Genomic DNA, 22,416 nt, shown 5'->3' with positions numbered 1-22,416 from the left:
CAGAATGCCCATATGCTAATCTGGATACAGAATGCCCATATGCTAATCTGGACACAGACATGGAGCTCCATCATACAGAATACCCATATGCTAATCTGGATATAGACATGGAGCTCCATTTTACAGAATGCCCATATGCTAGTCTGGATATATACATGGAGCTCCATCATACAGAATGCCCATATGCTAATCTGGATATAGACATGGAACTCCAAACAGGGCCCAGTGCAAGACTGGCAGGACCACAGAGAGAAGCCAAGCAGTGTGATTGATCTTTCAGTGAGGGGTCCAGAATACAAACAGTTCCCTGGCTGGTTAGAAACACACACACACACAATCAGGGCAGGGGCCAGACAGGCACCAAATTCCAACAGACAGCTGTGGGTGTCCAGGCTAGCTAACACACAGGGAAGCCAGCTGTGGTAGTTGGAGGAACGTTGTGTCTGTTTTAAGATAATAACATCAACATGCTGAAACTCTACATGGAACACAGATAGTTTGATTACTTCTAGTTGAGTGACGGTTGCCGTTGCAGTGGTAGAGCATTCCTGACCTGATTGTTTCTTTGACTGGAATGAGGAGCCAACATGGAGAGAGCAAAAATAAGAAACCGTACCTATGAGTCCCCTGGGAGAGGAGAAGTCTGTTTACCTTGCAATTCAGATGTTTGTGTGGTTATGTGTGTGTGTGTGTGTGTGTGTGTGTGTGTGTGTGTGTGTGTGTGTGTGTGTGTGTGTGTGTGTGTGTGTGTGTGTGTGTGTGTGTGTGCGCGCGAGGTGTGTGTATCTGTGTGTGTTTGACAGAGAGAGAGAGAGTGTTGAGTAATGAGAATAAGACAGAGTAAACCTTTGTGTGTGAACATGTTTTTAAACGTGTTGTGGAGAGGAGTGTGTTGTAAATGTACAAGTCTGATGCCTTTTTGTCTTCACATAAACCAGATTAAAAAATCTTGCAATACTTTCAGAGGCCGGCCCCAACACCTGAAGTTCTATGGCCATAGATTAGTTGAGGATCGCACTAAAGGGGGTTCTATCCCCGCTTTCCGATGGGAGAAAAATAATATAGCATTTTCTTTGAGAACATTCCCATAATTTAGGCTCCCGAGTGGTGCAGCAGTCTAAGGCACTGCATCTTAGTGCAAGAGGTGTCACTACAGTCCCTGGTTCAAATCCAGGCTGGATCACATCTGGCCATGATTGGGAGTCCCATAAGGCAGCGCACAATTGGCACAGTGTCGTCCGGGTTTGGCCGGGGTAGGCCGTCATTGAAAATAAGAATTTGTTCTTAACTGACGTTAAATAAAAGATTACATTTAAATTATTAAAAAAATCACAGTATGTGTGCCTCACAGCCAGAGCAGCCAGGGGAATACAGTAGGGTGAAAAGCGTTGACCCAGGTGAGACCAGACTGCTGTTCATGAATAATTGTAGCTAGTTGCTGGCAGACAACATCCCAAGATGACATTACATATTTCAATGGGCGGAAAACTTAAAAAAAATATCAGCTAGTGTTTACCTGCTCATCGCCAACAGGAGTGCATAAGCTTTTATAATTCAGGACCGTGCTGCACCACACACGTGATGGTTAGAGGTGTGATGTTTCATTGACTAATTCATACAAGTGACTTTTAAAACTCTTCACATTTCACTTCTTTGCTCGCTTTGAGGACAATACAGTGCCACTGACCACTACCAAACCCTGCGGGCTCTCCTTCACTGCAGCCAACGTGAGCAAAACATTTAAACATGTCAATCCTCGCAAAGCTGCAGGCCCAGAGGGCATCCCCAGGCGCGTCCTCAGAGCATGCGCAGACCAGCTGGCTGGTGTGTTTACCGACATATTCAATCAATACTTATCCCAGTCTGCTGTCCCCACATGCTTCAAGAGGGCCACCATTGTTCCTGTTCCCAAGAGCGCTAAGGTAACTGAGCTAAATGACTGCCGCCCCGTAGCACTCACTTCAGTCATCATGAAGTGCTTTGAGAGACTAGTCAAGGACCATATCACCTCCACCATACCTGACACCCTAGACCCACTCCAATTTGCTTACCGCCCCAATAGGTCCACAGACAACGCAATCGCAGTCACACTGCCCTAACCCATCTGGACAAGAGGAATACCTATGTGCGAATGCTGTTCATAGACCCTTGGTCTCGACCCCGCCCTGTGCAACTGGGTCCTGGACTTCCTGACGGCCCTGGTGAGGGTAGGTAACAACATCTCCACCCCGCTGATCCTCAACACTGGGGCCCCACAAGGATGCGTTCTCTCTCTCCTGTACTCCGGGTTCACCCACGACTGCGTGGCCATGCACACCTCCAACTCAATCATCAAGTTTGCAGATGACACTATAGTGGCAGGCTTGATTACCAACAACGACGAGACGGCTTACAGGGAGGAGGTGAGGGCCCTCGGAGTGTGGTATCAGGAAAATAACCTCACACTCAACGTCAACAAAACAAAGGAGATGATCGTGGACTTCAGGAAACAGCAGAGGGAGCAGCACAACGCATTACCGGGGGCAAACTACCTGCCCTCCAGGACACCTACACCACCCGATGTCACAGAAAGGCCATAAAGATCATCAAGGACAACAACCGCCCGAGCCACTGTCTGTTCACACCGCTATCATCCAGAAGGCGAGGTCAGTACAGGTACATCAAAGCAGGGACCGAGGGACTAAAAAACAGCTTCTATCTCAAGGCCATCAGACTGTTAAACAGCCATCACTAACATTGAGTGGCTGCTGCCAACATACTGACTCAACTCCAGCCACTTTAATAATGGAAAAATGTATGTAATAAATGTATCACTAGACACTTTAAACAATGCCACTTCATATAATGCTTACATACCCTACATTAATCTTCTCATATGTATATACTGTACTCTATACCATCTACTGCATCTTGCCATCTTGATGTAATGTATCACTAGCCACTTTAAACAATGCCACTTTTATATGTTTACATACCCTACATTACTTATCTCATATATATATACTGTACTCTATACCATCCACTGCATCTTGCCTGTCGTTCTATACCATCACTCATTCATATTTTTTTTTTATGTACATATTCTTATTCATTCTTTTACACTTGTCTGTATAAGGTAGTTGTTGTGAAATTGTTGGGTTAGATTACTCGTTGGATATTACGTCAATGTCGGAACTAGAAGCATTTCGCTACACTCGCATTAACATGTGCTAACCATGTGTATGTGACAAATAAAATTTGATTTGATATTGAAGACACAATGGTTGCTTTTATGATAATTTATACATTATACTACACCACTATAACAAAGAGCAGAAACCACACAAATGGAAGGAGTACTCTAAAATGAACGGACTCTCCAAGAAACCTGCAGCTGGACTGTGTCCAACATAGCCCAGATTGCTGAATTTCATACAGTCCACTTGAAGAGGAAAACCCTCATATTTAGGTGATGCCCTGACAGTGTAATACAAACATCTTTAAATCATATGTTCAGAGTTAATCCCCAAAAATTCAACTCATGTTTAAGGTGGAAACACTGACGGGGAGAGAGAGAGAGCGAGAGAGACTGTCAGACCTGGGCCCTGACAATGAATCTCAGTAAGACAAAAAATAATGGTGTTCCAAAAAAGGTCTAGTTACCAGGACCACAAATACAAATTCCATCTAGACACCTTTCCCCTAGGGCACACAAAAAACTATGCATACCTCGGCCTAAACATCAGTGCCACAGGTAACCTCCTCAAAGCTGTGAACGATCTGAGAGACAAGGCAAGAAGGGCCTTCTATGCCATCAAAGGGAACATAAAATTCAACATGCCAATTAGGATCTGGCAAAAAAGACTTGAATCATTTATAGAAGCCATTGCCCTTTATGGTTGTCAGGACTGGGGTCCGCTCACCAACCAAGAATTCACAAAATGGGGCAAACCCCAAATTGAGACTCTGCATGCAGAATTCTGCAAAAATATCCCCTGTGTACAATGTAAAACATCAAATAATGCATGCAGAGTATAATTAAATTATACAACCACCTAAAAGAAAGCGATTCCCAAACCTTCCATAACAAAACCATCATCTACAGAAAAATAAACCTGGAGAAGAGCCCTCTAAGCAAGCTGGTCCTGGGCCTCTGTTCACAAACAGACCCCACAGAGCCCCAGGACAGCAACACAATTAGACCCAACCAAATGATGTGAAAACAAAAAGATAATTACTTGACACATTGAAAAGAATATACAAAAAAAGAGCAAACTAGAATACTATTTGGCCCTAAACAGTGGCAGACCACTTTGACTGACCGAAAATGAAGGACATTTTTGACTATGGACAGACTCAGTGAACATGGCCTTGCTATTGAGAAAGGCCACTGAAGGCAGACCTGGCTCTCAAGAGAAGACAGGCTATGTGCACACTGCCCACAAAATTAGGTGGAAACTGAGCTGCACTTCCTAACCTCCTGCCAAATGTATAACCACATTAGAGACACATATTTCCCTCAGATTACACCCACAAAGAATTCAAAAACTAATACATTTGGATAAACTCCCATTTTATTGGGTGTAATACCACAGTGTTTTAATTTTTATTTATTTAACCTTTATTTAACCAGGTAGGCTAGTTGAGAACAGGTTCTCATTTGCAACTGCGACCTGCAATCACAGCAGCAAGATTTGGGACCTGTTGTGACATGAAAAGGGCGACCAGTAAAGAACAAACACCATTGTAAATATAACCTATATTTATGTTGATTTATTTTCCCTTTTGTACTTTAACTACTCATTACAACACTGTATACAGACATATTACATTTGACATGTCTTTAGTCTTTTGGAACAATTGTGAGTGTAATGTTTACTGTTCATTTCACTTTTGTTTATGATCTATTTCACTTCATTTGGCAATATAAACATATGTTTCCCATGCCAATAAAGCCCCTTGAGAGAGAGAGAGACCCTTTCTTCTGACTTCAGTGGTAGATTTTCCTCAGCAGCGCTACAATGTGACCATCAGATAGGCTATTCACTGATTGGTTGATGCTCCTTTCTGTAACTAGGGGAGCATGCATTGAATGTCAACCTTGCACTTGTGTTCTTTAAATTCATATGCCAACTTTTAATGAAATGTCACAGGTGCATTCATGTTGCCTATACAGTGCATTTGGAAAGCATTCAGTCCCCTTGGCTATTTCCATATTTAGTTACAATACAGCCTTATTCTAAAATTGATTACATGTATTGTTTTCCTCATCAATCTACACACAATACTCTATAATGACAAAGGGAAAACAGTTTTTTAAATGTATTAAAAATAAATATACAGTTGAAGTTGGAAGTTTACATACACCTTAGCCAAATACACTTAAACGCAGTTTTTCACAATTCCTGACATTTAAACCAAGTAAAAATTCCCTATCTTGGGTCAGTTATGATCACTTAATTTTAAGAATGTCTAATGTCAGAATAATAGTAGAGAGAATGATTGACTTTGTTAAGCCATTTTGCCACAACTTTGGAAGTATGCTTGGGGTCATTGTCCATTTGGAAGAGCCATTTGCGACCAAGCTTTAACTGCCTGACTGATGTCTTGAGATGTTGCTTCAATATATCCACATCATTTTCCTACCTCATGATGCCATCTATTTTGTGAAGTGCACCAGTCCCTCCTGCAGCAAAGAGCCCCACAATATGATGCTGCCACCCCTGTACTTCACGGTTGGGATGGTGTTCTTCGGCTTGCAAGCATCCCCCTTTTTCCTCCAAACATACTGTATCGATGGTCATTATGGCCAAACAGTTTTATTTTTGTTTCATCAGACCAGAGGACACATCTCCAAAAAGTACGATATTTTCCCCATGTGCAGTTGCAAACCGTAGTCTGGCTTTTTAATGGCGGTTTTGGAGCAGTGTCTTCTTCCTTGCTGAGCGGCCTTTCAGGTTATGTCGATGTAGGACTCGTTTTACTGTGGATATAGATACTTTTGAACCTGTTTCCTCCAGCATCTTCACACGGTCCTTTGCTGTTGTTCTGGGATTGATTTGCACTTTTCGCACCAAAGTACGTTCATCTCTAGCAGACAGAAAGTGTCTCCTTCCTGAGCAGTATGACGGCTGCGTGGTCCCATGGTGTTTATACTTGAGTACTATTGTTGATACAGATGAACGTGGTACCTTCAGGCATTCGGAAATTGCTCCCAAGGATGAACCAGACTTATCGAGGTCTACAATTTCTTTTCTGAGGTCTAGGATGATTTCTATTGATTTTCCCATGATGTCAAGTAAAGAGGCACTGAGTTTGAAGGTAGGCCTTGAAATACATCCACAGGTACACCTCCAATTGACTCAAATAGAGTTGTCTTACTCTCTAAGTCTGTACCCAAACAATTCTAACTTTTAAAAATCCATCTCTCCAGAAACAAGTCTCTCACTGTTGCCACTTACTGTAGACCACCCTCTGCCCCCAGCTGTGCCCTGGACACCATATGTTGAATTGATTGCCCCCCATCTATCTTCAGAGCTCGTGCTGCTAGGTGACCTAAACTGTGACATGGTTAACACCCTGGCCATCCTACAATCTAAGCTTGATGTCCTCAATCTCACACAAATTATCAATGAACCCACCAGGTACAACCCCAAATCCTTAAACAGGGGCACCCTCATAGATGTCATCCTAACTAACTTGCCCTCCAAATCCACCTCTGCTGTTTTCAACCAAGATCTCAGCAATCACTGCCTCATTGCCTGCATCCGTAATGGGTCTGCGGTCAAATGACCACCCCTCATCACTGTCAAACGCTCCCTAAAACACTTTAGCAAGCAGGCCTTTCAAATCGACCTGGCCCGGGTATCCTGGAAGGATATTGACCTCATTCCGTCAGTAGAGGATGCCTTGTTATTCTTTAAAAGTGCCTTCCTCACCATCTTAAATAAGCATGCCCCATTCAAAAAATTTAGAACCAGGAACAGATATAGCCCTTGGTTCTCTCCAGACCTGACTGCCCTTGACCAGCACAAAAACATCCTGTGGCGTTCTGCATTAGCATCGGACAGCCCCCGTGATATGCAACTTTTCAGGGAAGTTAGGAACAAATATACACAGGCAGTTAGAAAAGCTAAGGCTAGCTTTTTCAAGCAAACTCAAAAAAGTTCAGGAACACTGTAAAGTCCATGGAGAATAAGAGCACCTCCTCCCAGGTGCCCACTGCACTAAGGCAAGGAAACAATGTTACCACCGATAAATCCACTATAATTGAGAATTTCAACAAGCATTTTTCTACGGCTGGCCATGCTTTCCACCTGGCTACCCCTACCCCGGTCAACAGCCCTGCGCTCCTCACAACAACTTGCCCAAACCTCCTCCACTTCTCCTTCACCCAAATCCAGATAGCTGATGTTCTGAAAGAGCTGCAAAATCTGGACCCCTACAAATCATCCGGGCTAGACAATCTGGACACTCTTTCTAAAGTGATCTGCCAGAATTGTTGCAACCCTTATTCTAGCCTGTTCAACCTCTTTCGTATCGTCTGAGATTCCCATAGATTGGAAAGCTGCCGCGGTCATCCCCCTCTTCAAAGGGGGATACACTCTAGACCCAAACTGCTACAGACCTATATATATTCTACCCTGCCTTTCTAAGGTCTTTGAAAGCTAAGTTAACAAACAGATTACCGACCATTTCGAAACCCACCATACCTTCTCCGCTATGCAAGTTTCCAAGCTGGTCATGGGTGCACCTCAGTCACGCTCAAGGTCCTAAACGATATCATAACCGCCATCGATAAGAGACATTACTGTGCAGCCGTATTCATCGACCTGGCTAAGGCTTTCGACTGTCAATCACAACCTTCTTATTTGTAGACTCAACAGCCTTGGTTTCTCAAATGATTGCCTCGCCTTGTTCACCAACTGCTTCTCAGAGAGTTCAGTGTGTCAAATTGGAGGGCCTGTTGTCCGGACCTCTGGCAGTCTCTATGGGGGTGCCAAAGGGTTCAATTCTCGGGCAGACTCTATTCTCTGTATGCATCAATGATGTCACTCTTGCTGCTGTTGATTCTTTGATCCACCTCTACGCAGACGACACCATTCTCTATACCTTTGGCCATTCTTTGGACACTTAACTAACTTCCAGATGAGCTTCAATGCCATACAACTCTCCTTCCGTGGCCTCCAACTGCTCTTAAATGCAAGCTTTTCAATTGATCGCCCCCCGCACCTGCCCGCCCGTCCAGCATCACTACTCTGGACGGTTCTGACTTAGAATATGTGGATAACTACAAATACCTAGGTGTCTGGTTAGACTGTAAACTCTCCTTCCAGACTCACAATAAACATCTCCAATCCAAAATTCAATCTAGAATTGGCTTCCTATTTCGCAACAAAGCATCTTCACTCATGCTGCCAAACATACCCTTGTAAAACTGACCATCCTACCAATCCTCGACTTCGGCGATGTCATTTACAAAATAGCCTCCAACACTACTCAACAAATTGGATGCAGTCTATCACAGTGCCATCCATTTTGTCACCAAAGCCCCATATTCTACCCACCACTGCGACCTGTATGCTCTCGTTGGCTGGCCCTCACTTCATACACGTCGCCAAACCCACTGGCTCAAGGTCATCTACAAATCTGTGCTAGGTAAAGCCCCGCCTTATCTCAGCTCACTGGTCACCATAGCAGCACCCACCCGTAGCACATGCTCCAGCAGGTATATCTCACTGGTCACCCCCAAAGCCAATTCTTCCTTTGGCCGCCTCTCCTTCCAGTTCTCTGCTACCAATGACTGGAACAAACTGCAAAAATCACTAAAGCTGGAGACTTACCTCCCTCACTAGCTTTAAGCACCAGCTGTCAGAGCAGCTCACAGATCACTGCACCTGTACATACTGTAGGTAATCTGTAAATAGCCCATCCAATCTACCTCATCCCCATACTGTATTTATGTATATATCTTGCTCCTTTGCACCCTAGTATCTCTACTTGCACATGCATCTTCTGCACATTCTACCATTCCAGTGTTTAATTGCTATATTGTAATTACTTCGCCACCATGGCCTATTTATTGCCTTACCTCTCTTATCTAACCCCATTTGCACATGCTGTATATATATTTTTCTACTATATTATTGATTGTATGTTTGTTTATTCTATGTGTAACTGTGTTGTTGGATGTGTCGAACTGCTTTGCTTTATCTTGGCCAGGTCGCATTTGTAAATGAGAACTTGTTCTCAACTAGCCTACCTGGTAAAATAAAGGTAAAATAAATAAATAAATACAAAATATACAAGAAAGGATGTCAATTAGCCTATCAGAAGCGTCTGAAGCCATGAAATCATTTTCTGGAATTTTCCAAGCTGTTTAAAGGCACAGTCAACTTAGTGTATGTAAACTTCTGACCCACTGGAATTGGTGAAATAATCTGTCGGCAAACAATTGCTGGAAAAATTACTTGTATCATGCACAAAGTAGATGTACTAACCGACTTGCCAAAACTATAGTTTGTTCACAAGAAATTTGTGGAGTGGTTGAAAAACAAGTTAATGACTCCAACATAAGTGTATGTAAACTTACAACTTCAACTGTAAGCATTCAGATCCTTTGCTATGAGACTCTAAATTGAATTCAGGTCCATCCTGTTTCCATTGATCATCCTTGAGCTGTTTCTACAACTTAATTGGAGTCCACCTTAGGTAAATTCAATTGATTGGACATGATTTGGAAAGGCACACACCTGTCTATGTAAGGTCCCACAGTTGAAAATGCATGTCAGAGCAAAAATCATGAGTTTGAAGGAATTGTCCGTAGAGCTCCGAGACAGGATTGTGTCCGGGGTAGGGTACCAAAATATTTATGCATCATTGAAGGTCCCCGAGAACACAGTGGCTTCCATCATTCTTAAATGGAAGAAGTTTGGAACCACCAAGACTCAGAGCATTCGGTGGAGAAGGGCCTTGGTCAAGGAGGTAACCAAGAACCCGATGATCACTCCAACAGAGCTCCAGAGTTCCTCTGTGGAGATGGGAGAACCTTCTAGAAGGACAAGCATCTCTACAGCACTCCACCAATCAGGCATTTATGGATGAGTGGCCAGTCGGAAGTCCCTCAGTAAAGGGCATATGACAGCCAGCTTGGAGTTTGCCAAAAGAAACCTAAAGGACTCTCATGAGAAACAAGAATCTCTGGTCTGATAAAACCAACATTGAACTCTGGCCTGAATGCCAAGAGTGATGTCTGGAGGAAACCAGGGACCATCCCTACTGTGAAGCATGGTGGTGGCAGCATCATGCTGTGGGGATGTTTTTCAGCGTCAGGGACTGGGATACTAGTCAGGATCGAGGGAAAGAGGAACAGAGCAAACTACAGAGAGATCCTTGATGAAAACCTGCTCCAGGACTTCAGACTGGGGAAAAGGTTCACCCTCCAACAGCACAACGACCCTAAGCACACAGCCAAGACAACACAGGAGTGGCTTCGGGACAAGTCTCTTAATGTCCTTGAGTGGTCCAGCCAGAGCCCGGACTTGAACCCTACCGAACATCTCTAGAGACCTGAAAATAGCTGTGTGGCGAAGCTCCCCATCCAACCTGACAGAACTTGAGAGGATCTGCAGAGAGGAATGGGAGAAACTCCCCAAATATAGGTGTGCCAAGCTTGTAGCGTCATACCCAAGAAGACTCGAGGCTGTAATTGCTGCCAAAGGTGCTTCAACAAAGTACTGAGTAAAGGGTCTGAATACTTATGCAAATGTGATATTTCAGTTTATTTTGAATTCATTTGAAAATATTTCTAAAACCTGTTGCTTTGTCATTATGGGCTATTATGTGTAGAACTATTTAATCAATTTTAGAATAAGGCTAAAACGTAAAACAAAATGTGGAGAAAGGGGTCTGAATACTTTCCGAATGCACTATAAGATGCCTATCTGGTCCTTCTTATAGTTTGTGTGGGTTGCCACAGGTGAGAGGATGGGTGATGTTTTCCACATTCTGTCAAATACATTTTCTGTCATAATTCAGAATATAAAAATATGTACGTGGAAATGTACAGTCTAGCAAATATGACAAGTAGGCTAAAGCACTTACACTGCTGTTGACATAAGTGTCACGCGCAGTGAAAAGGTGAAAGTAAAGACAGTCATTTCATTCAACTTAGATTCCAGCACAAAGACGGGCGCATGCTTTCAGAACCCATATAATGGCAGACAGAAAAATAAATGCTGAAGGTACTTGGTGAAATGCTGAAAACCAGCAGCACTTAGTACTTTAGTCCTCTTACATAACCCTAATACAGCTAATAATAGACATGGATTTTGCTTTCCATACTTTAAAACCGGATAAAAATAAAAGAATTAGGCATGCACGTCTCAATAAATCCACTTGTAAAATGTGTTTTGTATATCAGATTTTAACATTTACCAACCTCGTGTTTTAAACATGCTGTACAGCAAATTACAGTTAGTAACCTTGTATCTATGAGACTTTAAATGTCAGACTACCTGTAACATGTGACCCAACCATAGCTTTTAAGCTATTTCTCATGTGAAAGGCATTCATTTATCACTTTGTCTTAAAGGGCACAGACTATTCATATTTAACCACTTACCCTATTCACTACGAACTGAAAAACGTACCAAAGGACAACGTGCAGACGTCTGCTTGCCTGCCTGCGTGAGTGGATCATGGAGCTGGTATTTCAGTACATATGGCAGTACCATTCAAAGAGCTATGACAACCATCATGCTTATAGCTCTGTAAATGGCGCTGCAATCTGCACCATGCAGTCTTGGTGTCATTTGGCAGGGGGGAAAAAAATCAGTCAAACGCAAAAAAAATAAGGTTAAGCAATCACATTATCATGATCAGTCAAGTATCACATGGCTGCGGTCAGCATGTAGAAATATGCAAATGAACCAGTATGCAGATAAACCCCTGTGTCAGAGTAAATTGTCCCCACTTGAACAAAATCATTGAATTAAATATTTTGTATTCACTTTAACCTTTTGGTGTGATGACTCTTGGCTGAATTGTTAAGAAAGTTGTGGAAGTCATTTAACTCATTTTCTACTGTGAAGCTCATTTGTGGTTGGAGAGTTATAGTCCCAATCGGCATTAGAACGTCGTGGCCCCACCGTCTTTGGGGAAAACAACCTGTGATCACCTTGGTTGGCTCACTGCAAAAAGCACTTTTCTTTGGTCAATTACAAAACTACATTTAAGAAAAGTGAAAGATGTCTAAAGATTACATTTCCAAATTGCCTGGTCCCGATCATTTTCACTACTTCTCTCAAAACGTAATATTGTCGGGCTTCCCTAATACCGTTTCATGACAGTGCTAGCAGCTATGCGAGTGCTAGCTAGCTACTGACCAGAACATTAAGCTAGCCAATACCAACAACACAAACAAACGGACTACACAGCTACGAGTAGTGAGAGGAGTTCAAAACGGACTATACTAAACAAGTTCTAACATGATTTACACACACATACAGTAGCTACGCATAGCCTACTTGGACAATGCGTCCCCAACATTTCCCATGCCAAATAACCTGAAGCCACAGGGCTCTCTACGAGGGAGCATTACGAACCGTAGCCTAAAGGCTGGCAGATTGTCATTTCATCTAACCGTCATAAGGGAATATACTCAGAAGGCTATATATTCGTATCCCATGTGGACCGGTTCATACATAAAACATTCTCCATTCAGGCTGCAAAGGCGTTGATTTCCTCCTTAACTCGATTTAATAGTGAGAAGGCATAAGAAAACTGGCAAAATATCTTTATGAGACACCATTTTCCACCACCATGCTAGAGTGGCTAAAACGCAAGTCCTGGATGTTGTGCATCTTGTTCAGCCAATCAAGTTGCAGCAGTCTGTTATTTACCCTTGGTCTGAAAACTGTACACAATGTCAGGAAGTTGCATTAGGCCACCATAGCATGGTGGTGGAAATAATTTCCACCTTCTCGCCATTAAATCACGTTAAGGAAGATAAACAATTCTCCATTCAGGCTGCAAAGGCGTCTATGTACAAACCGGTCCACGGGGGATACGAATGTATAGCCAGCCGCGTGCATACATTCTCTTTGGACAGTAAGATGAAATTATTCAATGTCACTGGCCTATGGACTATGAAAACCGTATGACGGGATTTGTGACCTGGTTACATGTACATTGAACAACACAGCAGCTTTTCGGCATGTTTTGTTATTTCTGTATAACAAAAAAAAAGACAACTAAGTTGTATCTCTTACAATGGGAGGCAGGGTAGCCTAGTGGTTAGAGTGGTGGACTAGTAACCGGAAGGTTGCAAGTTCAAACCCCGGAGCTGGCAAGGTACAAATCTGTCGTTCTGCCCCTGAACAGGCAGTTAAACCCACTGTTCCTAAGGCCATCATTGAAAATAAGAATTTGTTCTTAACTGACTTGCCTAGTTAAAGGTACAATAATAAATGTGGGTCAATGGGTAAAAATGTTTGTTTCCCTCAATTTGTGGCCGCTGTCAAGGGGAATTCCTTCTTATGTGAATATCGACTCGGAGTGTAGAAAATCACCATGCACAGTTCTATCTTTGTCATTTACATATGTCACATTTGTACACACAACTTTCGGAAGACGTAATGACATGGGGTTGCCTGCCAGTTAGCAATGTCACTTCTAAAGGCTTTCCCATAAAACTTCCCAAATGAAACGTTAACTGCAAAGTAGGCTTAACTGGCAGAACGATATATCATGATGATTTTCATCAACAGGGGGTATTTTTGTTACGTGAACTCTGCTATCGCGCATGCAGAAAAACAGCCAGTCAAACATCAGTCTCTTGAGCTGCGCAAATTAAATTAAAGGGCAACTATACCGTCCCAATTTTTTATATTTATTATTCTCTTCCCTAGACCTCAAAAGTTGTCTCCTGATGTGATTTAAGCATTGTTTTGGCCTTAGAATATAAAAGTGTGATTTTGAGAGTTTGGGCTTTTGGTGTTATTATGGCGAATACATTTATTGGCTGGTAGAAATTCTGAGTGATTGGTTTCCATCTACCTGCAACAGTGGCTGGTGGACCAAAAAGTTAGATTTTTTTTGGTTCATAAACCATGTTGTTCCAAAATCACACACGGGCTGGGCATTTGTTTATACCTTGTTTCGTCATGTTACCTCATTAGCTAGCTAGCTAACAGTCTGGTTACTTTAGCAGCATATCTAAACATTTGGGAGCACAGAAAGAAAGGAAAAAGGACACAATGCTTCGCAAGAAGCATTTCAAGGTCCTGGAGAGGCCTAGCCAGTCTCCAGATCTCAACCCCATTGAAAATCTTTGGAGGGAGTTGAAAGTCCTTGTTGCCCAGCAACCGCCCCAAAACATCACTGCTCTAGAGGAGATCTGCATGGAGGAATGGGCCAAAATACCAGCAACAGTGTGTGAAAACCTACAGAAAACGTTTGACCTCTGTTATATACCCTTTGGTGGCAATGACAAAGTATTGAGATAAACTTTTGTTATTGACCAAATACTTATTTTCCACCATAATTTGCAAATAAATTCATTAAAAATCCTACAATGGGATTTTATGGGATTTTTTTCCCTCAGTCATAATTGAAGTGTACCCATGATGAAGATTACAGGCCTCATCTTTTTAAGTGGGAGAACTTGCACAATTGGTGGCTGACTAAATACTTTTTTGCCTCACTGTATTTGGATAAAGAACAAAAGTCACATTATCAAATTAAGCCAAAATGTTTAAAGTACATGAAAGATATACATTTCCTAAAGATGGGCAGGTTTCGAAGATGCAATTGCATGTTTGTATCAGAACTCAGGATAAGACCCAGATGCAGAGAGTTTGAATCACAGGTCAAGGGCAGGCAGAGGGCGGTAATCCAGGTCAGAGTCCGTAAGGTACAGACTGGCAGGCAGGCTCAAGGTCAGGCCAGGCAGAATGGTCAAACCCGGATGAACTAGAAAACAGGGACAAAAGCGAACAGGAGTACGGTACAATACGCTGGTAGGCTTTGCAAGACTAACTGGCAACAGACAAAGAGAAAACACAGGTATAAATGCACAGGGGATAATGGGGAAAATGGGTGACACATGGAGGGGGTGGAGACAAGCACAAGACAGGTGAAACAGATCAGGGTGTGGCAATTTTGGTAATGACTGTTGCATACTTTCCATTATAAAACTGTACTGAGATCTATCAGAGATTCAGTAACCCAACACATCGTCAAACTGTCATTTGTTAATGTTAATTCACTTGACAAAAAAATCTGCTTATTTCAGTATAAGTCCTGTAATTATTCAAAAGTCAAGAGTGAATTTGAGTGTAACAAAGAGACTTAAAAAAGTATAATATCCATGTTAATATTAGTGTGTTAGGACGTGGATATGTGTGGTTGTGAGGTATTTTAGATTGAATGGCATCTATGGGAAAATGGCATGATATGCATGACATGGTATGCCTATAAAGTATCTAAATGTGTGAGATATGGACCAAAAACTGTATTGGGATATCAAACAACAGTATGGGTAAATGTGAAAATCAGAGATGTCACACACTGATCTGTTTCACCTGCCTTATGTTTGACTCCAACCCCCTACCAGGTGTCTCCCATTACCTCATGTGTATTTATACCTGCGTTTTCTGTTTATCTGTTGCCAGTTCGTCTTGTCAAGTCCTACCAGCGTGATCCCGTGGTTCCTGTGCGCTAGTTTTTGCTTTTCCTAGTCTTCCCAGTTCTGACCTTTCTGCCTGTCCTGACCCTGCCTGCCGTTCTGTACCTGCCTGACTCTGATTTGGATTACAACTCTTTGCCTGCCTTGACCTACCGATTGCCTGCCCCTTGTACTGTAATAAACTCTGAGACTCGTACTATCCGCCTCCTGTGTCTGCATCTGGGTCTTAGCCTGAGCCGTGATAGGATATTCTAATTTAAGTGGCGGGGATGCTCCTTGCTGAAACACAAACTCCAGATTGTGGCTTTAAATTAAACGGGGTTTATGCACAAAATATTTAACAAACCCTACTAATAAATAACTGATGTTTTCCAAAAATATATTTAATAGGTGTAAGGAGTGGAACTAGTAATAAATTAAAGTCACCAGCACAACACACCCATACATTACATTTAGCTTATTATCATTACCAAAATAAAGGTTCTCATTACCCCCCAAAAAAACAGCAAATGAAGTGGTAATGATACATTTGTGTTTAGCTCAATCAGCAAATAATAAGAGACAGACATGAGTCAGCAAACAGTACCCATGCTGCCCTGTGTACATAGACATGGAATCACTGGTCACTTTAATAATGTCTACATACTGCTTTACTCATTTCATATGTATGTACTGTATTCTATTCTACTATATTTTAGTCAATGCCACTCCGACATTACTCATCCTAATATTTATACATTTCTTAATTCCATTCTTTTACTTTTAGATTGGTGTATAGTTGTAAATTGTTCGATACTACTGCACTGTTGGAGCTAGGAATCGCGACACCAACAATAAAATCTACAAAATATGTGTATTTAACCAATAAAATTTGATTTGAACAATTGACCACATCACTAAATCCCATTCATGCCTCCATGTTGTTAATGTAATGTTTCTCCGACACTTTCCAATTTCATCTTTTTAGCCATTTCGGTAATGAGAAGGTAAAAGGAGGTGTTTAAGAACCTCATTCTGGTGGCATATAAGCAAATAAATGAACTTAACTTGTGCTCATCGAAGGGCTACTCTTCCAGATGATGCATCATGGGTAAATACAACTATTTAAATACTGATCGGAGTTCTTACAGGAACTTGAAAGTGCTACGTAATGAGAAGCATGGTCACAGACATGATTTTCCTTAATAAATATTATAGTTTAATGTACATTTCAACTAGTGTAACATTGTTATTAATGTTGGACATAATACAGCAACATTCTTTGTGTTTTATTGAAATAAATTGGGTTTTTGCAAAGTAAAATTGTATGAAATGACCTGAGAATTTAACCCGGACAAATTTCGGTAATGAGAATTAAGGGTGAAAATGCCCAAACTTCAAAAGAAAATGCTAAACGTATTTACAATAATACACAGTGCAATTAACTATGCATCTTACTCTTCAGAATGATAGTTTATTTTTGCAGATGCATCATGGTTTTGTAACTGTATTATCTACAGACATGGTTAAACCTGGTTTCATGATAATCACCCCTGCTGGTTCTCTGTTCTAACTGATAATTAGGTCTAATTCATTCTTCTTAGACGGGAAGAATGAAAAAAGCATTGGCTTCGAGGACCAGATTTGAATTTGAGGGGCTCTACAGTACGTAATGCTCCTAGCGGGTGGTTTAGCGGGTGGTTTAGAATGTGCTAGTATTCCATCTCTTGTTATCTATAGGGATTCAATGCAAGAACACTTGTCAATACAGTATAACGGAATAACAATGGAATAACTAATATGCACTATATATGTTGATGTACGTCTATTGTCAAGTGTGCTATTCAAGCATGGTGTTCTGTCTTTCTGGGGATCCATTTCTTGACTGATAATAAGAAAACAGTATCGTGCATAGGCTTTCAGCGTCAATCATCTCGTATTCTGATACTGTAAAGACTGCCATTTAATGAGCCAGTGCTATAATAACTCTTGGCTATTTATACCATTGTTTCAGATCGTCTACAATATTTTATTCCAGAAGCAGAAATAACTACGTTTCAACATAACAAAACAGTACATCAGGGCTCTGTTCTTCCAACAACAATACCTGTAGAGATTGCAAGGTGAGCCCATATCACTGCCGAGCGCGTTTCCATGATCCGATCTCGACTTGTTCCCTCATTTAGTTCTCGAGAGAATGGAGAAAATGTGCTTGGAGAAATGTCACAACAGCTGCTGTCCGTAAGAATATATAGAGGGAAGCCACCCGAGCCACCTGAGTAAGTAGCCTATATTTGGTACAGCGCATGCGGCTCACCTTGCTAACTCCTTCCGACAGCCCAAAATTTGAGTTTTTTTCCCATGAAAGTAACGCAAAGTAATATATCATTATAATGTAATATGTTACTTTTGTTGAACGTAATTTAGTTTATATTACAATCTAATCAAGCAGATAGCGCCCACTGGATTATATCAGAGGCCAGAATTAGATTAACAGCCAAAAAGAGATTAGCAACAAGTCAGGCCTATTCAGCTACTCAACAAACAATCTGTCTGACTGGCCGGTAATGGGAGATCTTTCAAGTTCTCTCAAGACATGGAGAGGACCACATGCATGCACACACAGAGAAAATACAGAATACAGAAAACAATAATTTCTTAGTTTGCGCAATTGAACATAAAACAATGCAATAGAAAATGAAATAGGTGCACATCACATCAAACATCATGCATGTAACCTGAACTAGCATGTCAGAGAGATTGACAGAGAACACAGAGCAGGTTGAGGGAGTATGGGGGTGTGAAATAGACTCACTTGAGAGGTTGTCAAGCAGCATTAGACAGGAACAGGCCTAGTGTTGCAGAACCAGAGCAGGAGTTTGGAGGCAGAGGAGCAGCCACTGGAGGAGGAGGAGGTGGCACATGGTAGCAAGAGCAGGGGGCAGAAGAAGTCCAGACAGAGGGTGAGAGGCAAGAAGAAGAGAAAGCGGGAGGGAGGGAGGGAGGGAGGGAGGGAGGGAGGGAGGGAGGGAGGGAGGGAGGGAAAAACAAGGAAGCGGGGGAGAAAGGCAGAGGAGAAGACAAGGGGAGTGGGAGAGAGAGAAAGAAAGAGTGGGGGGGAAATCTGGTTAATCCACACCCAAGTGACTCATTCAGCAGTTACTAACACACAGCTAGTGTACATACAGCCAGATACTTTAGGAGACAGGTCCGCACGCAGGTCACTAAGCTAACATAAGGAATTGTTTTAATTTAGCTATTTAATTTTGAATTTTAAGACCCCTGTAGGTATCCACAGTTTTCTAAAATAAATTATTTGATAAAATATTGAATTTGGCTTTTACTACTATAGCCCATAGAAACACAATGAATAGCAAATCCTTAAATGACAACCGGTACCAGATTAAATTCAGACGAGTCCTGTGACACTTGTGGGGGTCGTAGAGCAAAACTGAGAAAAACACTGCGTTCGGGGTCATAGTTGTCTACAAACAACTATGACCCCATAGTGGGGTCATAGTTGTTTGTAGAGTCCGAACGGTTTGGGCTACAGACAGAAGTTGGCACATCGGCAGTACCGGCATCAGACGAGTCCCGTGGGGCTTCTGGAGGTCGTAGAGCAAATGGAGAACACCATCGTGTTCGTGAGAGTCTCATCTTTAGTTAGTAGGCCAACCTGTTCGGACGCTACAGACATTTTCGTAAGAAGACCGATTTTTGGGATGCCTCCTGGTCTGACAAACAACGCTGTAGCTCTGACCCTTTCCACTGCAGATGCAGAAGGCCATGTGGTGGATTGAAACCTAGCCCAAGCAAAACAAATTCTCTAGCTTAAACTGACGGATTCAGACTTTTGTTATTATGTTACTTCACGGTGCGTCAATAGACGTAAGGATTAAGGACAAACAGAAAATGCGGCACACCAACATTAAAGTAAATGGAAGAAGTAGTTGAAAAAGTCTATAAAAAAACTATCTACAGTGTCTAACAATATAGAGGAAGGTTTGAGATGGCAAAAGGCTCTCGTAAGTAATAAGACAGACAACAAAAGACCCTTAAACCAGGTGAGTCAGACTTGCTCCGTCTTTATATCTGAACTAGAAGTCATGTGTGTGGTTAGCAGCACATACATAAACCACAAATTATGTACATTATGGGCTCGGCATGTAAAAGCAAATACGAGAATGTACACAGTATACACATAGCCTTTTTGATTAAGGCTATCTGGTGCTAACTACGGCTCGGCTGCTTGTTCGGTGCCATTCTTCTTCAGTAAACCACAACAACTCAACTCACTGCTGGGTAAAGACAGGAGTGGATAGGATACTGAATCTACAGTACAAAGAATCCAACAATGGACTGTTTCCCTATGTGCTCTATAACAACAGGGGCGGCAGGGTAGCCTAGTGGTTAGAGCGTTGGACTAGTAACCGGAAGGTTGCAAGTTCAAACCCCCGAGCTGACAAGGTACAAATCTGTCGTTCTGCCCCTGAACAGGCAGTTAACCTACTGTTCCTAGGCCATCATTGAAAATAAGAATTTCTTCTTAACTGACCTGCCTGGTTAAATAAAGGTAAAAATTAAATTAAAATAAAAACACTGCTGTGAGGTCCACAGGAAAAGACAGCACAAACTGGCTGAAGGACTGTTGTAAGGGGAAGGTGTATGACAGTTACTAAATGGGCATCCCTCTGTAATAGTCCCAGCGAGGGCTATCAGCTGTAACGTTCTGGATGGTTGAGCTCAGGCTCAGACTCAGCAGAAGAACACAGGTCCAACACAGGGTCAAGTCACGTCTAACTGACTAAATTATCCAAGCCGAGAAAAGCAAAAGGGCTCTATTTTCAGCTGGGGCTAAGTGTCAAACGTACATTAGTTTGCAATTTCATCATGTAAAAATTGGCATACTGGCAGGTGTAGACCTTACAGTGAAATGCTTACTTACAAGACAGGGCGACCAGCACGTAGGTCCAGAATGCTGTTCATCGACTACAGCTCAACATTTAACACCATAGTACCCTACAAACTCGTCATCAAGCTCGAGACCCTGGGTCTCGACCCCGCCCTGTGCAACAGGGTCCTGGGGTGAGGGTAGGAAACAACATCTCCACCCCGCTGATCCTCAACACTGGGGCCCCACAAGGGCACATTCTCAGCCCTCTCCTGTACTCCCTGTTCACCCATGACTGCGTGGCCATGCACACCTCCAACTCAATCATCAAGTTTGCAGACACTACAGTGGTAGGCTTGATTACCAACAACGGCGAGACGGCCTACAAAGAGGTGGTGAGGGCCCTCGGAGTGTGGTGTCAGGAAAATAACCTCACACTCAACAAAACAAAAGGAGACAATCGTGGACTTCAGGAAACAGCAGAGGGAGCACCCCCCTATCCACATCGATGGGACAGTAGTGGAGAAGGTGGAAAGTTTTAAGTTCCTTGGCGTACACATCACGGATAAACTGAAATGGTCCACCCACACAGACAGCGTGGTGAAGAAGAACTAAATGAGGAAACAAGTTCATCTCATATGTATTTACTGTACTCTATACCATCTACTGCATCTTGCCTATGCCGTTCGGCCATCTCTCATCCATATATACATATTCTTATTCATTCCTTTACACTTGTGTGTAAGAGGTAGTTGTTGTAAAATTGTTAGATTACTTGTTAGATATTACTGAATGGTCAGAACTAGAAGCACAAGCATTTTGCTACACTCGCATTAGCATCTGCTAACCATGTGAATGTGACCAATACAAATTGATTTGAAGTTCTGAACAAGTCCCGGATCTAGGACATCCCGGGTAGGCACCCACGCCCGCTCCTCGGGGCCGTAGCCCTCCCAGTCCACCAGGTACTGCAGGGTGCCTCAGACCCACAAGCCTCCAACAGACGTCAGACAGCGTAGGCCGGGCGACCATCAACAAGTCGAGGGTGCGTAGGGGCAGCTGTGGGTGAAGAGAAGGGACTGGTCCTTACCAGCTTGAGACAGGAGACATGGAAGGATTGACAGACCCTCATAGACCTGGTAAGCTGGAGACGATAGGTGACTGGGGTTGATGAAACTCGGGATCTTGAATGGTCTTATGTAGCGTGGATGGAGCTTCTGCGACGGAAGATCACGGGTGGACAGCCACACCCGTTGACCCGGTCGGAGGAGCCAAAGAGGCCTTCGGTGCTGGTTTGCCTGCTCTGATCCAGGTGCGGAGACATCGTCGAATGAACGCCCGGTTGACAGCACCCCCGCTTCGGCCTCCTGTTCAGGAAACATGGGGGAGGGGGACCCGAACTAACACACGAACAGCAGTGTTCGGCAGTGTGTTGTGAGCATCCTCTGCCTGGGTGTAGACTAAACAGCGGAGGAACTTCTCAAACATCTGGTTGGCACATTCGACTGTGGGTGGAACCCTGAGGAGAGATTCAGAGAGGTGCAGTTTCTTGTTCCCTTCGTTTTGCTGTGAAAGGACCACCCCTGCTCCAGTGTCTGACGCGTCCACCTCTACCACAAAGGAACGTGTAGAATCAGGATGGACGTACTTAAGTAAACATACTTTAAAGTTCTACCAAAGTAGTTTTTGGGGTATCTGTACTACTATTTATATTTTTGACAACTTTTACTTTACTACATTCCTAAAGAAAATGATGTACTTTTTAATCCATACATTTTCCCTGACACCCACACGTACTCATTACAATTTGAATGCTTAGCAGGACAGGAAAATGGTCTAATTCGCACACTTATCAAGAGAACATCCCTGGTCATCCCTA

At 42.7% G+C, this 22,416-nt stretch overlaps 1 protein-coding gene across 1 annotated transcript in view; it reads right to left on the bottom strand.

The window, feature by feature from the left end:
* The window catches only part of LOC109910101 (5-hydroxytryptamine receptor 4-like), a 106,120-nt gene that overhangs the window by 12,846 nt on the left and 70,858 nt on the right, over nt 1-22,416 (bottom strand). The window contains exon 7 of the mRNA XM_031798285.1: nt 18,462-18,546. The gene's annotated coding sequence lies outside the window, so the exon portion shown is untranslated. The remainder of the gene's footprint in view (nt 1-18,461; nt 18,547-22,416) is intronic.

This window comes from Oncorhynchus kisutch, linkage group LG19 (genome assembly GCF_002021735.2).
Source record: "Oncorhynchus kisutch isolate 150728-3 linkage group LG19, Okis_V2, whole genome shotgun sequence".
NCBI classification, from domain to species: Eukaryota; Metazoa; Chordata; class Actinopteri; order Salmoniformes; family Salmonidae; genus Oncorhynchus; species Oncorhynchus kisutch.
Note: the sequence above shows the minus strand (reverse complement) of the source record. Positions and strands in the feature narration are given on the sequence as shown.